The following is a 17,045-nucleotide window of genomic DNA, read 5'->3' as shown; positions in this document are numbered from 1 at the left end:
GCTCCTCCCGGCCATTGTGCTAACTAAAGTCACTGCCCTATTCATAGGAATGGCTTGTACAGATTAACTGGAGCCATTGCTCTGCCTAGGGAGGGGGCTTCTTGCTTCTTTGTTTGGTTCCTTTGTTCAGACCTGGGCTCGGTGTGGGGGTCCTGCCCAGAAATGCAAGACCTGAAGTGGCCAACTAATTAAGCATATGAGTCATACCTGTGGCTCAGAACATGCCCAGGCATGCCTATGCTTACCTGCAGCCTTTCCCTGCCTTCTCTCCTCCCCGTATCAAGAGGAGCCAATCAAAAAGTACTGGTGGGAAACTGCCTGAGTTTGCCTTTAAAGCCGGACATTTTCTGATCACACCTCGGAGAAGGTCCTTGCTTTGCCACCTGGTCTGATCAGCTAGGGGTCTTTGGGGGGCTCTCTCCCCGCTCTCATTTGTTTTTGAGCGTAGCCCCGTTTTTGAACTCCCCTCCCACGAACAACAAAATTTGTGCCTGGAGATCTCCTGATTATTGTAAGCGAATCGAGTCCTCTCTCCATCCTCCGATGCTACTGCCGTTCCTGTCTCTGTGCTTGCTGCTGTCCTGGGGATTGGTAAGAACTCCCTCTTGCAAACTCCCCCTGTCCTAGCTGCTGGCCTTGTTTCCCCAGCAGACAGACCCAAGCTAACTCCTTGGTCTGTATCCGTAATCTGTTTCTTGCTCCGCAGCGCCTTTGCTGCTGGAAATAAGCCTGTGCCGCTGCTAGGCTGTGCCTTCCTGGACTGTATCCTGGGCTGCCGGCTTGCAGCCACCCCACTGCTGCAGCCACCACTAGTTAAACCTCCCCCCGCCCCTCCAGGGCTGTACCCTGGGCACACACCACTCTGCCCTCTGGAACTGCTCCCCCTCCCGATCAAAGAAGCGGCATAATGTAAGGTGCGCCTATTAGAATCAGGTTCTTAGTCTAGATAAGTTGTAATTTCATTTTGCATAGCTGTGGTTAAGTTAGGTTTAAAGAATTGCTTGTATTGTGCTCTGTAAGTTAGGTTTAAAAAAATTGTTGCCTTGTGTTCTGTTACTTGCTAATTTGTGTAGTCTTGTTAGATCATAGATAAGATTTTACTGTGTTCTGTATAATTATGGTTAAGTCTGTCTTCCCGCTGCCCTAAACACCCCCTCCCCCGAGCTTGCCCGTGTCTCCCCCCGAGCTCCCCAGTCACTCATTGCAGTCTCTCTGCTGTTTAAACTTGCAGCTTGTCTGCTTTCTCTGTCTCCCTGAGTTTAAATCTCCCTCCGCAGCGCCTCTGCCTTTGGTCTCTGCTCCACCACGTGCTCCTCTTCCCCCATCCCCCAACCTCACTCCTCTACCACTGCCTTTCTCTCTCTCTCTCTCTTTTAATCCCTTCCCCCACGTGCTCACCCCGCTCCTGCTGCTGCCAAACCTCAATTGTATTACTGAAGTCTAGCATAAAACCCCATTGGTTACCCTTTTTCTCTCTAACACACCTCACATTTTACATTTACACCACTGTGACATATTTTTACCTACAGTTGTTGGTTATTTAACACATTTTACCTATAACTGTCAGTTGGTTATATGCTGCTGTGACACACCCTTTACATAGGAACTGTTAGCTACCTGTTACATTTATACTTCAGTGTTAATTGGTTACCAACTGTATTGGACCCCACTGTATTGTACCCCACTATTGAAACCCCCTATCCTATTTACTAAAAGAAACCCCTCCCCAATTGTCTACCTTAACAAACTCTGTACCCCTCACTATTGAATTTTCCCTGTTTTTGCATTTTCTTAATAAAGTTTATTTTGCACCCCACCAGTGCAGTAGTTGTCCCCCAAGATCCCCTACCTGCTGGCAGGGTCATGGCATCATGAACAGGATCTTGGGGTAACAATTGCTGCCTCCCCTGTCCCTGGAAAGAGGCCAAGACCTCTGGGACAGATGAGGATCAAACTAACCACCTGCAGTACCACTCGCTGCAAAGTAAACAGCAGCCTGAGGCCCTAGAGTGGGTCTGCACGATTGGCAAAGGCCAGAGCTCCAGGGTGTACACTACCCACCTGGGGCTCACTGATGTGGGGTGCCTTTTAACCCCACCTTCAGGGCCAGCCCCGCTGATTCCAGCCTCCGGGTAACCTGCACTAAGGCAGGAGAGCCAGCCGCAGATTCAGATCCTACCCGCCTCTGGAGGGAGGTGGGGAGGGTCACGAAAGCCTGCGGGGGGACCACATCTAGACTCACCCCTGAACCCCGAATTTTGCAGGGGTCCCCTGCCCACCAAATACTAATGGACCTGGTACAAAAGCTGGAAGAGGTTCGGAAGCCCAAGAAACTGTGGCCTGATGTATACAAACCCCAAAAGGTGGCCACAGTCGCCTATGAAATCCTGGCCTTGATAAGTTAACCGTTTTTCATGGGGCCCTAATGGCCTCGGCCAAGGAGGCCGTTAGCCAGCCTAGCCAGAAAGGGCCGCCATCACCTACCGCTAGCCAGCCCAGTCCCAATAAAACCCCCGAACACCCACCCCCATATATTCACCCAGAGGCCCCACTCCCCCTTGAAAAAACCCCGCTATACCCCACCCTACCCTCAGCCCCACCAAATGCCCAAGCCCATACACCCCCACCCACTGTGACCTCCAGTGAAGCCCTGCCTATATCCATCAGCCGTCCCTTCTCCACAGCAAAACCTAGGAAACGAAAGGTAGAAGCAGCAGTGAGGACACTTTTAGGCAGACTTAAGTTCCACCCATCGGTGGATAAAGCGGCCTGGACCTGTTTAGCGACCTTTTGTACTTCGGTTGGTGTGGCACCAGTTATGAGAATGTCGTCCACATAGTAGACGACATGGACGTTGGGGAGGGATGGTACCTTTTCTACCGTGCGGGTTAGGGCCTCACTGGCACAGGCAGGTGAGTTTTTGTACCCTTGGGGACACTCTTGCCATTGGTACTGGGCTCCCTGGTAAGCGAAGTTTAACATAGACCTTGGGATCATAGAGGGGGACCTGATAGAACATATCTTTTAGGACTACCACATTCAAATAGATTGAATCAGTAGTTGTCCCCCAAGATCCCCTACCTGCTGGCAGGGTCACAGTGCAGTGGTCTCCCACTGGAAAAGATGTTAGGGAGGGGCTTGCAAAACCATCTATGGAATTTGGACACCAATTTCTATTAAAATTCTATTAAAACAGCTTTTAAAATCTCAGTCTTAACAGAGGGTAGGAAACAAGCCTGTGTTGGGCACCGAAATGATGCACTTTATAGAACCGTTTGGGAATCATTTTTTCATCAAACATCGCCAATTCATCAAAACCAAAACTGTTCCTGAAATGGGGTTGGATTCAAGGAATTTCCCCAGTTCAAAAAAATAGCAAGAAAAAAGTTTCATAGTTGTTGACGTGTTTCATTTTAATGTTGTCAAAACAAGAGTCTAGTGTTCTTGTTCAAAATGACCTCTGTTTTAAAATGTAATCAGACTAAAAAAAGGTTAAACAAAAGAAAAAAAGGTTGAAATTGAAACAAAATGTTTCAATTGGCCCAAAGGAAAAACATTTTCTAAGTTGTGAATGTTTTCAAGATTTCAACTTTTTCATCCCAATTTGAGATGTGAAAATTTTTTTGTAACTCTCAAAACTATTTGTGGGACAGAGAAAGCATTTCCCACCCAGCTCTCATGCTCGATAGACTCTCATGTTCCAGTGGATATGGCACTAGATTGGGAACAGGAGACCAGGATTCTCCTGGCTGTGCCAGGGGCCTGCTGGTGACCTTAAGTCAGTCATTTCACCTCCCTGTACCTCTGTTTCTCCTCCCACCTTTTGTCTGCCTTGCATAGGTGCTGGAACTAGGGATGCTGGGGGTGCTGCTGCACCCTTGGCTTGAAGCAATAACAACAACCCAAACACATGGTTTCCGCATTCAGCACCCCCACTATAAAAACTGTTCCAGCACCACTGCTGTCTTGTCCATCTAGATTGTAAGCTCTTAGGGACAGGAGCTGTCTCTATGTTTTTATATAGCACCTAGTACAATGCAGCCCTGATCTCTGTAATTCAACTATAAACATGGAAGGTTGGAACTTGCAAAGAGAGATTTAAAAGCAACATTGTGTGTCAAAAAGCATGATTCCTGGCAGAAGTGTTAGCAGGAAGAGCTCCGTTGGGCAAGGGAGGAAAAGCTCATACAAGATGCGATCAACATGGAAAGCTTTCTTAGGAGAAACTCCTGATGAGCATTGCTGGGGAAGCAGAGGTGGCCAAAGACTCTCAGAGCCTTTGGGATGGTTGGAAGTATGAAAGCCCCTTTGGCAGTGCCAGCCATTGGGAACAGCCTCCCTGTAGCTCTCTCCTCTATTAACCATCCCTCATGTATCAAATCTCAACTAATAACAGCTTCTCTCCCTTTCCTACATCAAGATAATAGAATAATAGAAATGTAGAAACCTCGAGAGGTCATCTAGTCAACCCCCAAGCCTGCCCCATGCTGAGGCACAATTAAGTTTACCTATATCATCCCTGAGTGATGTTTGTCTAACCTGTTCTTACTTGACTAACCTGTTCTTAAGATGTTTGTGATGGGCTTTGGGATGCAGTTCGTATGGAAAATGCCCCACAAATTCTCTAATAAAAATTCTCTCTTGAGATTGTCACTAACATTCTCCTTAAGAACTCAAGTCAGTCCTTAAGAATTCACTTCACTTGCATTGGTGTACAACACACAGCAACGATTTAATAGGGCCCAGCAACACTATACACTTTAATTCAGCAGGTAAAGAACACATTTTCCAATCAAAACTGCAGGGGAAATTTAGGTAGGCAGAATATACATGCTCACCCTGGAACTTAATCAAAAAACTGGGGTTAATGTATCTGCTCTTGCATGTAGTGTCATGGAACCTTTAAAGACAAGTGGCTGGTACTTCAGTTTTATGCCATATTCAAGAGCCCCAGTAACATCACAGTGCCCCCATACAACAAGCTAAGGCATTTTGTTCTCTATTAACAGAGGGAAGAATGTGACTCATTGAATCACCATCACCACTTCCTGCAGCATCTTGATTCCAGGCAGTTTATAGCCTTGTCTACACAGGCAGTAGCTAGACTGATGGAAGAATTCTTCCATTGATCCAGTGCTGTCTACACGGGGAGTTAGGTTGGCTTAACTACGTCACTTAGTGGTGTGGATTTTTCGCACCCCTGACTGACATAGCTGACATACCTTTTTAGTGTAGGCCTGGTCTAAAAATCACACCAAGTTAGATAAGTACAGCTCCCTTTGTAGCCAAGTCCCAAGTACTTGGAACCTGAACCATCCCAACTAGGTGTTGATCAATAGGTAAGCTAAATCATTGTCACATTAGGGTATTTTGTTTTATTTTTGGCCAAGAATTTCTACTTCCCTCCCCCAGTATCAACTCCACCATTTCAGCTCCTCCTCATCTCCGTTCCATTTCTCACCCACTGCTATTACTGATTGTCCTTTACCACTGGTAGCTATGGTAGGAGTGCTAGAATATACAAAGCCCCTGATCTGAGTAGTTTAGACAACACAATGGTAAAAATGCTGGCAGCCAAGTCAGTCCGAGCTATGCTAGCGCTCCCACAATTGGCACCACTGAGAGTAGAACGGATGGGAGCGATTGTGAGAATTATTTTTAGCTGTAAAGCTGAATGTGTGCAAGGCCTAAGAAACAAACTAGATCACACTGGAGCTGTAAGTCAACTAGAAATACAATTGCTGGTATGTGGAAGAGAGTTAAATTGCACTGATCTATAAAAGGGGATGGGGCCTATTTGGTCAGGACAGTCCTGCTAAAACCTTTTAATAATGTTGTAAAGGCAGGTGTAGGAGGCCAAAGACCCTCGCTGAAAAAAATCTCTTCTCTTAGGTAGGCGTGAAAGCAACTGTATTAATAAAGGGGAAAAATCAACCCCCTTGGTTTCCAAGTTATTACTTTTTGAAAGGGTATTTTTACTGGTGTCTTTACATTTTTTCCTTTGGAGTCCCATTGTGGTGCCATCTGCTCCTACAGCATATTTGTGAACTGCTGGTTTCTTTTAAAAAGCCACACACACATATGTATGTACATATGTTAATGCAGTTCCCTATCTCCCCCAGCAAAATCAGACTGAGATATTTCCAGAAGTCCCCTGCCCTATCTAATTAACCCAGTCATGCCTGGCTCATTTCTCTGCCACCAGCATTTGCCAGGTCCAGTCAATTAATAGATACTTACCCTGTTTCCCCGAAAATAAGACAGTGTCTTATATTAATTTTTGCTCCCAAAGATGCGCTAGGTCTTATTTTCAGGGGATGTCTTATTTTTCAATGAAGAATACGGTACACATCGGTGGATGCCTTATTATCGGGGAGGTCTTATTATCGGGGGGATGCCTTATATTACAACGAGAGGCAAAACTGTAAGTAGGCCTTATTTTCGGAGGATGTCTTATTTTCGGGGAAACAGGGTAGCACTAGATTACACTGTTGCCACTGTTACAATAATAAAAGGGGTGTGTGTGTGTGAAAGGTCACTCTGTGGAGTGTTGCCCTCAGTCCCCATGAGATGCAAGGGGCTCTATTGCTCCATATTGTTCTAGGGCCGGATCCTAGCTAAAATACCACATGCAAGTAGCCCTTAGCTCCTGCAAAGTGAGAGTCCATGGGACAACTCACAGTAATAAGGATTGCAGTACTCTGCCACTTGTGCATTAGAAATTACAAAGTGGCAGCTTAGTGGAAGACACATTCTTGTATTATGGAGGCATATTCCTGCTTGATGTCCATCTTTTTGAGATGCTCTACACTGGCTTTTAAACAAGGGCTCCATACATTAATTGTTCACCTACAGAAGCTAAGCTGAGCCTATTATTACATCATGTATTGACTGGATCACACTTCCCATTTCAAGCTAGAGGGGAGAAAGAGTGAAGAGAGAGAGCAGAAAAAGATCAATCTGTATCCAGAACATTTTCCATGAAAAGTTCAAACAAACAAACAAAAATCAATACAGACTCACCACCCTTCAAGTGCCAGTGATTTACTTTCTTAATTGAACAATGACTTTCAATAGTAAATATTTGTCTGTTGCTGATTACCTACATAGACCAATTAAGAACTGTATTGTGAAAAGGGGGAGGAGTCAGGGAGACTCCATGAAGTCTGCTGGAAGCTTTGCTGTGGCTAATCTATGTTACCTGCAGGGTGTTCAGATACTATGATGACAGGCAGCAGCATCAAACTCTAACACAGATCCATAGGCTTATTTTAAAATATCAACGTCTATCCCTTTTATATAACTCCTTAGAGCCACTGTTCCTGTCACACATGTATTCAGGGTATTCTAAAAAGAATCAGAATAAATAATATAATTAAGTCTTTAAATAAATAGATCTTCACACAGTTTTCTCTCCTGGGAAGGCTGCATAGATGGATGATAACTTGAGATGTCCAAACAACAAACTGATACAATCAGCAATTATAGGAAAGATAGTAACAGAACTCAGAGTAGCAGCCGTGTTAGTCTGTATCCTCAAAAAGAACAGGATATATATATATATATATATATATACATCCGAAGAAGTGGGTTGTAGCCCACGAAAGCTTATGTTCTAATAAATTTGTTAGTCTCTAAGGTGCCACAAGTACTCCTGTTCTTTTTGAGTAACAGAACGAGGATCCAGTTATAGAAGAGATTCAAAGTGATAAATCCTTGAGACTTTAATAAGATTATCCCCAGAGAAAGACTGTCTTGAAAATGAGATTATCCACAATTAGATTATCTCATGATGAGTTCCTACTGGGACAAACCAGTTCTGTAAAATGACTAACAATGGAAGGAGGGTAGTGACTACCAGCATCTGGGAGCTGGGATGGTGCAGTTGAATTTGTCTTTCAAATTTACAAATGTTTCCTTTGACCTGCAGTAGGGATGGTACCAAGTGATACAATTAGATTCTTCAAGCATCAGTGGGATTTGTTGCCAAACAAATAACCTCTAGTAATCAACACCATGGGCAAGATGAGAAGTGGAATTGTGATGCCACAATGTGTCAAAGGGCTAAAAGAAAATTCATTTCATCATCATTTTCAGGGCTTTTGTAGGGCAAGATTCTGCTCTTGGTTGCCCATATCTCTCTTATGGTGTCAAGTATCGGGGGTAGCCGTGTTAGTCTGTATCTACAAAAACAACAAGGAGTCTGGTGGTACCTTAAAGACTAACAGATTTATTTGGGCATAAGCTTTCGTGGGTAAAAAGCTCACTTCTTCAGATGCATAGAGTGAAATTTACAGATGCAGGCATTATATACTGACACAAGGAGAGAAGGGAGTTACTTCGCAAGTGGAGAACCAGTGTTGACAGGGCCAATTCAATCAGGGTGGATGTAGTCCACTCCCAGTAATAGATGAGGAGGTGTCAATTCCAGGAGAGGAAAAGCTGCTTCTGTAATGAGCCAGCCACTCCCAGTCCCTATTCAAGCCCAGATTAATGGTGTTAAATTTGCAAATGAATTTTAGTTCTGCTGTTTCTCTTTGAAGTCTATTTCTGAAGTGTTTTTGTTCAATGATAGTGACTTTTAAATCTGTAATAGAATGACCAGGGAGATTGAAGTGCTCACTTACTGGCTTTTGTATGTTACCATTCCTGATGTCCGATTTGTGTCCATTTATTCTTTTGTGGAGGGACTGTCCGGTTTGGCCAATGTACATGGCAGAGGGGCATTGCTGGCACATGATGGCATACATAAAATTAGTAAATGCATGTAAATGAGCCCTTGATGGTGTGGCTGATGTGGTTGGGTCCTCTGATGGTGTCGCCAGAGTAGATATGGGGACAGAGTAGGCAACGAGGTTTGCTACAGGGATTGGTTCCTGGGTTGGTGTTTCTGTGGTGTGGTGTGTAGTTGCTGGTGAGTATTTGCTTCAGGTTGGGGGATTGTCTGTAAGGGAGGACTGGCCTGCCTCCCAAGGTCTGCGAGAGTGAGGGATCATTTTCCAGGATAGGTTGTAGATCATGGATAATGCGCTGGAGAGGTTTTAGCTGGGGGCTGTATGTGATGGCCAGTGGTGTTCTGTTATTGTCCTTGTTGGGCCTGTCCTGTAGTAGGTGATTTCTGGGTACCCGTCTTGCTCTGTCAATCTGTTTCCTCACTTCCCCAGGTGGGTATTGTAGTTTTAAGAATGCTTGATAAAGATCTTGTAGGTGTTTGTCTCTGTCTGAGGGGTTGGAGCAAATTCGGTTGTATCTTAGGGCTTGGCTGTAGACAAGTCAAGTCAAGTCAGTGGCACTGCTATGGGTGCCACCAGACTCCTTGTTGTTTTCATATCTCTCTTAGGTATTTCTAGGGTGGATCACTGTTGTATCCAAGTGCTACTATAACCACTGAATGTAGAAAACTTTCAGCATGAAAAATGAGTTTGGAATGTTCAATATTGTTATATAGAGACCCAAAGATATACCACATGGTAAGTAAAGACAGTCCCCACTCTCAAAGTCTACACTGTGACAGGCTGCTGGGGCAGGTAATAGTCAAGATAGATAGAAGGAAAACACAGTGGAGATCTGCAACATAGTGCACTATGGATCAGAAAGATTTTGCCTGGAGTCTGAAAGCACTTTGAGATCCTCAGGGATAAAAGTCCCTGCATAAAATTTAAGATATTGTTGTTTATAAATAAATAAATTAATTGAGATATCCTATCTCCTAGAACTGGAAGGGACCTTAAAAGATCATCGAGTCCAGCCCCCTACCTTCACTAGCTGGACCAAATGCTGATTTTGCCCCAGATCCCTAAGTGGCCCCCTCAAGGACTGAACTCACCACCCTGGGTTTAGCAGGCCAATGCTCAAACCACTGAGCTATCCCTCCCCCCAAAACCACATTTGTCTCAAACATCTTCCCTCTGCAAGTGACACCTGAATTCCCACCAGATAAGTAATGTCACCTGGCGCCAATCTCGCTCTGTTTGCACACCAAAGCCCTGCAGGAATCATAGAATATTAGGGTTGGAAGGGACCTCAGGAGGTCATCTAGTCCAACCCCTTGCTCAAAGCAGGGCCAATCTCCAGACAGATTTTAACCTCAGTTTCCTAAATGGCCCCCACAAGCACTGAACTCACAAAGCTAGGTTTAGCAGGCCAATGCTCAAACCACTGAGCTATCCCTACCCCTGCATTAAAAGTTAGAACCCAACTATCAAAATACATATGGTTTAAGGCATAGGGACTTAGAGCGACACTTAGGCTATGCATACCTTACAGTGGCACAGCTGTGCAGCTACAGCCGTAGCCACTCTTTGCCAGCCCCCAAAACCACCCCTAAGGACGGGCAGTAGCTTTGTCAGCAGGAGACGCTACACTGTCCACACCACCGCTTTTTGTCGTTAAAACTTTTGTTGGTCAGGTTTTTTTTCCACACTTGACTGACAAAAGTTTTAATGACAAAAGTGCATTGTAGACATAGCCTTGGAGTCAAACAGGTTGATAATATAAGAGAGAGAGAGAGAGAGAGAGAGAGAAGTGAGTTGCTAGAAGTCTACTCACAAGGCAATATCAAAGAAACCACAACAAGAGCCTGTATTCAGAGGCAGTCACACTGAGAATTCCCTTCTTCCACACTGTTGAGTGACTGAGAAAATAAACAAAAGGTTCATCTTATTTTTAAAAGCTGGTTATTAAGTAAAATGGCTCCTGTTCAGGTAGTTATGGTTAATGTTTACTTAATATTCTCACTTGGATAGGTTTAAACAGTCCTTCTTGAAGGACTTGGCAACAGAAGGGTCTTTTATTTTATTAAAATAATACTAATCAAAACTCAGTAGAAGAAGTTATTAGACCTGCCAAGCACTGTAATCAAGTCTGAGTATCAATATAGCACCACCCCCCACCACCACTCAAATGGAGGATAGCTCAGAATATGCAGGAAACAGGCAATGAGCATTTATATCTGTTGTCATAATTGAGCCTACAAATTTATTCTGTGAACTCAACTGTAAAAAGTAAATGAAAGTTTTTAAAATGTCACAATAACCTGTAACAACAAATGTTAATAAGAAAAGGTATGAAATGGAGATAGAAAGACTACATTAGTCCAAACAAAAAGGCCTAGCAATGTAATTCAAGGCCTGTTTTAAGATCATGCCTGATAAACAAGAAAAGTGGAACCAAAAATCAGTAAACTAAAAACTAGGAAAAATCAGAAACTAGGCCTAACTGGTGAACAAAATTATGAGGGGGTGGGCTATTTTTCCTCACCACTCCCTTTGTGGGTCTTTAAAGAAAGAGGCTTTGGGGAGAAAATTTGACTATTGGATAGAGCTTCACCACCATGGCTGCCACCCCCACCAACCACCATCTCCTGGGACTCCAGGCCTTCATTATCCTGATCCTGAGAGACGTCCTAACCAGACTGGGCCAGAGATTGGGATCCAGATGATACTGCCACCTCTACCTAGGGTTACCATACGTCCGGATTTCCCCGGACATGTCCGGCTTTTTGGTCCCCAAATCCCCGTCCGGGGGGAATTGCCAAAAAGCCGGACATGTCCGGGGAAATAGGGAGGCTAGGATCTCCGAATCTGTGTGTGTTGGTCGCCCGCTGTGACATCATCTCGGTGCGACACTCGCTCCTGCCCAGGGCATGCTGGGGGCTGTAGTCCGGCCGGGCCTCACGCTCCAGGGAGAGCCGGGAGAGGGGAGCGGCCGAGAACTACAACTCCCAGCGGCCCCTGCGACGCGACCAACCTGCCCCGTGAGGCAGCAAGCCGTCGGAGGAGGGGGGGCGCGAGCCCCTGTCCTTTGGGTCGGGGGTGTCTCTGGGCACCGCTTGGCAGCCATCGCAGGGCTGGGGGGCGCCCTCCGGGGGTTGTGGACGCCAGCGCGTTGCGGGGAGCCGGCACTGTCCGGATTTGGATCCCCCTGGGGCTGGAGCTGCGCCCCCGGCCCCGGGCACCAGTCACGTAGGGTTACTGATACGTCCGGTTTTTCCGCAATCAAACCCCCGTCCGGGGGGAATTGCCAAAAAGCCGAACATGTCCGGGAAAAATACCGGACGGGCACTTCCTCTCCCTCTGCTCTGCTCCTCCCCTGACTCAGACTTCGGCTCTGTTTAAGAGCCAAGCGCCCGAGCCAGCGCTACTGGCTTCGGGCAGCACCCGTGTCTCCGGACCCCGAGCCACAGGCCGGGCACTTCCCTTCCCGGGCTCCAGCTGCTCTGCTCCGGCGGCGCAGGGTCTGGAGGCAAGGGGGCTGCCCGAAGCCGGTAGCGCTGGCTCGGGCAGCTTGGCTCTTAAACAGAGCCAAAGAGTCAGGGGAGGAGCAGAGCAGCTGGAGCCCAGGAGGGAAAGTGCCCGGCCGGGGACGCAGGGTCCGGAGGCAAGGGGGCTGCCCGAAGCCCGTAGCGCTGGCTCGGGCAGCTTGGCTCTTAAACAGAGACAAAGAGTCAGGGGAGGAGCAGAGCAGCTGGAGCCCAGGAGGGAAAGTGCCCGGCCGGGGACGCAGGGTCCGGAGGCATAGGGGCTGCCCAAAGCCCGAGCGCTACCGGCTTCACGGGTTTGCTGGGCAGCCTCCAGACCCTGCGCCCCCGGCTGGGCTCTTCCCCTCCCGGGCTCCAGCTGTGCTGGGGAAGCGCTGGCCGGGGGCGCAGGGTCTGGCGGCTGCCCGGCAAACCGTGAAGCTGGTAGTGCTTGGGCAGCCTTTTTCGTGTGGCTGGGAGGGAGGAGGGGGAGTTAGGGCGGGGACTTTGGGGGAATGGGCGGAGTAGGGGTGGACTTGGGGCGGGGCCAGGGCCCGTGGAGTGTCCTCTTTTTTTTATTTTTTTAAATATGGTAACCCTAGGAGAAAGGAACCATGGAACAGCAACGTAACGTCACAGTCCCATTCCCCACCTGTCCTGTGGGGTCTTCTGGCCTTTAGAGCTACTGGTCAGGGCCTCCCCCAGTCTGCAGGGGGCCACCGGGTCTGCTGGCCTCCTCGCAGCCTCTGCTGAGGCTACAGGAGAGAGGCCTCTTCAGTTTGCAGAAAGAAAGAAATCTCTGAGGTGAGCACACAGCAGATGTCTGTTTTCCCAGGGCCAGATGCTGCCACCTTGTCACTGGAAGGGCCCGTGTGACCTCTGACCACAGATGAGGGAGGACGCCCAGCTTGGCTAGACAGATTCCTTCGTGCCATGGCTGGGGACAGAAGCCTGCAGCCAAAGCTCACACTGCAGGAAACAACCCGCAGAGGCCTTTCATCTCCCCAGGGTCAGACGTCACCACTAGGAGAATGTGAGCGCCGGAGCACTGGGGGAGCTGGCCTGAGATGGCATCCCAGGGCACAACCACCTGTGTCAAGTCCATTCTGATTCCACGCTCAGCAAAGATGCAGGGAGCTGTGCGGTCAGGAGAGGCGCTGGTCAGAATTTGCCAGTGGAACCGTTTTTCCATCAGAAATTGCCAGCTTGTCAAAATCCAAACGTTTCGTGGGAACACGTCGATTTGGACAAACCTTCAGACAGAAAGCAGGCAGGTTTAGCACGGAAAGCTGCTTAGCTCCCTGCCAGCTCGCCCGCCTGCCCACCTGCTTGACAGGCTGATGGGGGGCCTGGGCTTCCAGGCTGCTGAGAGAAGCCCTGGCTCCCAAGATCCCAGGGTCCCCGAAACCCTCTCCTCGCGGGGGTAATGTTCTGGTTACTGCACAGCTCTAGGAGGAGGGGAGGTATCCGATGCCCCACAAGCCACCAATCCTCCCTGCCAAGGTCCCAGTAACTACGACAGCCTGTGAGAACATCCTAACCTTTAGGGCACTTTCCCTGCCAGGTGAAAGGGTGCGAGCTGGACACCTCCCTGCCACCAGAGTCCAGCACTGCCGAGAAAGCCAAGTGTGGACTAAACTAAGCCCCTGGTTAACCCTTTCCCAGAGGAATCCAGAAGCCACTGATAATTGCAGGCTACATGGTGACCTCTCTCTCAGGTCACTCCCCCATCCTGGAATAGGGGTCGGTGAGTCCTGGACGAACGCCGTTCAGCTGGGAACATGCTCCCCCTTCTCGTGCCGAGGACTGCGTGAGATGGGTGTAGTGGGCACTCCCGATAAAGGGGACAGTGTGACAGCTGCCTTTCAAATAGGCCCCAGGCATGGGGGGGCCACAGCACCCAATTCCTCTGTCCCCCCAACTTTCTTCACTGCTTTAACGTACAATCACAACCTGCTCCGCTGACACCTCTGACTCCTGAAAGTCCTAACGCTCCAGGGGAGCAGGCCATGCCCTGCCCTGCCCTGGCTGCCCCGGGTGTTACCTCGGAGGGAATCGTTCCAGATTCCAATGGGTGGCAGGTCCAGGGAAGAGCCTTATCTGGGGGGAGGCTGTACCAGACCCGCCCGACCCAGGCAGGCTCCCAGGTACTCTCTGACCGGGGCTGATAAGGCTCCTTAGCAGTTTCTTTCCAAACAAATTCCAGTTCAAGACACCTCAGAGCTCCACAGCAGGGCAACATCCCCAGAGCGCAGCAGGGCGGGGGTTAGGGGGAGCAGTCGGTAGCAGCCCCTCGTACGGCAGGAGCGAGAAGTGCCAGCCTCTCTGCACAGAGCAGCAGCGTTCAGCCTGGGCCAGACGTGCTGGGGTGATGGGTAAGAGCGGGCTCGGAGAGCCAGAGGGTCTGTGGGGCAGCGCTGGGCCCTTCTGCTCCGCACTAGGGCCGGGTGGGCGTGTTCAGCTGGGATTGGAACCCATCAGCACTTGTGGGTGCGAATGTGGGGCTGGAACGCAACGTGGGGCACTCCCACCTCGCCCGGGGGCGACTAGGGGGAAGGGCAGAGAGACACCTGGGCTGAGACCCCAGCTCCAGGGAGACAGTCACTCCTGCCCAGCTGGGTTAAATTGCCCAGCGGTGTGACAGCCCCCCCATCCCCGAGGGGTTCCCCCCCCAACCCGGGTATGTCACAGCAGGGTAATGTGCGTATTGAACGGCAGGGGTTGCCAGAGACTGGCTGGGAGAGGCCTTTGGGGATGGAGGAAGCAGCACTAAGGTACATGCCAACCTCCCTACAGAGGAGGGGCCGTGCCCCGCAAGTGTGGGGCAAGGAACTGGGACACTGCGCGGTGGGTCATTGTCTGGCCCAGGCCCTTCCTAGCCGGAGGCCGAGGCCGAGGCATTTCCTTCAGGTCACCTTCCGCTGCAGCTTGGCACGGGCCCCCATAGCCACTAGCCCAGCCAGGGATCCCAAGTGGGGATTGTCACGGCTGGCTCCTCCCTGCCGCCAGCAGCTCTTCACTGCCAGGGAATTCCTGAAATCCTGTGTGCCCTCCCCCACCCACCTCCTGGGGCTGTGAGTGCCCCCCCGGACAGCCCCCCCCCGAGCTCTGAGTGCCCCTGGCCAGTCCCTCCCCTCAGCCCCCCCCCACTTCATGGGGCTCTGAGTGCCCTCAGCCTGTCCCCCTCCCAGACCCCGGGGCTGAGTGACCTTGGCCAACCCCCGTCCCTTCAGGAGGAACTCCCAGTACCCACCCAGCCGCCACACCTCAGGGTTCCCCTCCCTGCGGCTCTGTGGCCATACCCCCACCAGGGCCGGCTTTAGGCCAATTCAACCAATTCCCCTGAATCGGGCCCCGGGCCCAAGCCCCAGTACGGTGTACCGGCAAGAGCCGGTGCGCTGTACCAGGGTGGCCCGGCTTCCCCAGGGGGCAATTTAAAGGACCTAGGGCTCCCAGCAGGGGCCGGAGCCCCAGGCTCTTTAAATTGCTACCAGACCCCCACTGCTGGAGCCCTGGGGTAGGGCTGCGGGGCTCTGGGGGCTATTTAAAAAGTCTGGGGCTCCCGCTGCCTCTACCGCCCTGGCCCTTTAAATAGCCACTGGAGCCCCGCTGCTTCCCCAGGGCTCCCGCGGCTATTTAAAGGGCCGGGTCGGTAGAAGCAGGGGAGCCCTGGGCCCTTTAAATAGCCCCCAGAGCCCTGGGATAACGGGGGACTCAGGGGCTATTTAAAGCTGCCTCTGCTGCACCCCGTCCCCGCACCAGCCCTGCACCCCCTGCCCTGCCCACAGCCAGCCCTGTCTCCAGCCAGCCCTGCACCCCCTGCCCACAGCCAGCCTCTGCCGCACCCCCTGCCCTGTCTCCAGGCAACCCCTGCCGCAACCCCCCTGCGGCCCTGCCCAAAGCCAGCCAGCCCCACACACCCCTGTTTCCAGCCAGCCCCGCACCCCTTGCCCTGCCTGCAGCCAGACCCTACCTCCAGTGAGCCCCTGCCCTGCCTCCAGCCAGCCCCATGTCCACTGGTGCCCTGCAGTTCCCAGGGCAGTGACCTTGCACACCTGCTTCAATGAGGAGGGCAGGGAGCAGCTGGGACCCACACATGTGCACACCACTAGCGTGACCAGACAGCAAGTGTGAAGAATCGGGACAGGTGGTGGGGGATAATAGGATCCTATAAGAAAAAGACCCAAAAATCGGGACTGTCCCTATAAAATCAGGACATCTGGTCACCCTAGCACACCCCCAGGGAGTGGCGGGGACCCACACATGTGAAACGGAGCTCATTAATAACTGATCAACAGCATATATGATGCAATGTACTTAATGTATAATTTTATTATTTATACAGTTATGGAAAGTAAATAATACATGGAAGAAATGAAAGGCTTTTTTTTACATTATTTTTTTTGTCATCCCTGCCGGGGCCCCGCCAAAAATGTTTGAATTGGGCCCCGCCCTTCCTAAAGCCGGCCCTGCTGGAGAGAACAGGAGGATTCAGTCAGCAGGGGCTGCCGATCCGTCCCATTCACCAGGGCTGCCATCCTGCGGCTTCAGCATTAGTGGCTGGGGTGACTTGGGGAAAGGTCTCAACCTCCCCACATCCCACTTCACTGCTGCCAGAATCCCTCCTTCCCCCCCCCCCGCTACAGTCCCCTCCCTACCCAACCTGGGTGGGGCTGGAGAAGAGGGGTCTGAGAACTTGAGCTGTGGATTGGAGGTGGAACAGCTGTCAGGGGCACTGAGGGGGAGGTGGCAGGAGCTCCCCGTACAAGGAGGGGGGTTGCCAGTGGAGGTCACTAGGAAGGACAAG

At 50.2% G+C, this 17,045-nt stretch overlaps 1 long non-coding RNA gene across 1 annotated transcript; it reads left to right on the top strand.

Moving 5' to 3' along the window:
• The first annotated feature begins 7,698 nt into the window (after window positions 1-7,698).
• Window positions 7,699-16,618, top strand: LOC135973952 (uncharacterized). The gene is made up of 2 exons (XR_010591069.1): window positions 7,699-11,963; window positions 13,074-16,618. It is a non-coding gene; the product is annotated as an uncharacterized LOC135973952 (long non-coding RNA).
• The last annotated feature ends 427 nt before the right edge of the window (window positions 16,619-17,045 follow it).

Source organism: Chrysemys picta, chromosome 10, assembly GCF_011386835.1.
Source record: "Chrysemys picta bellii isolate R12L10 chromosome 10, ASM1138683v2, whole genome shotgun sequence".
Taxonomy (NCBI): Eukaryota; Metazoa; Chordata; order Testudines; family Emydidae; genus Chrysemys; species Chrysemys picta.
This window is presented reverse-complemented; position numbering and strand designations above follow the sequence as displayed.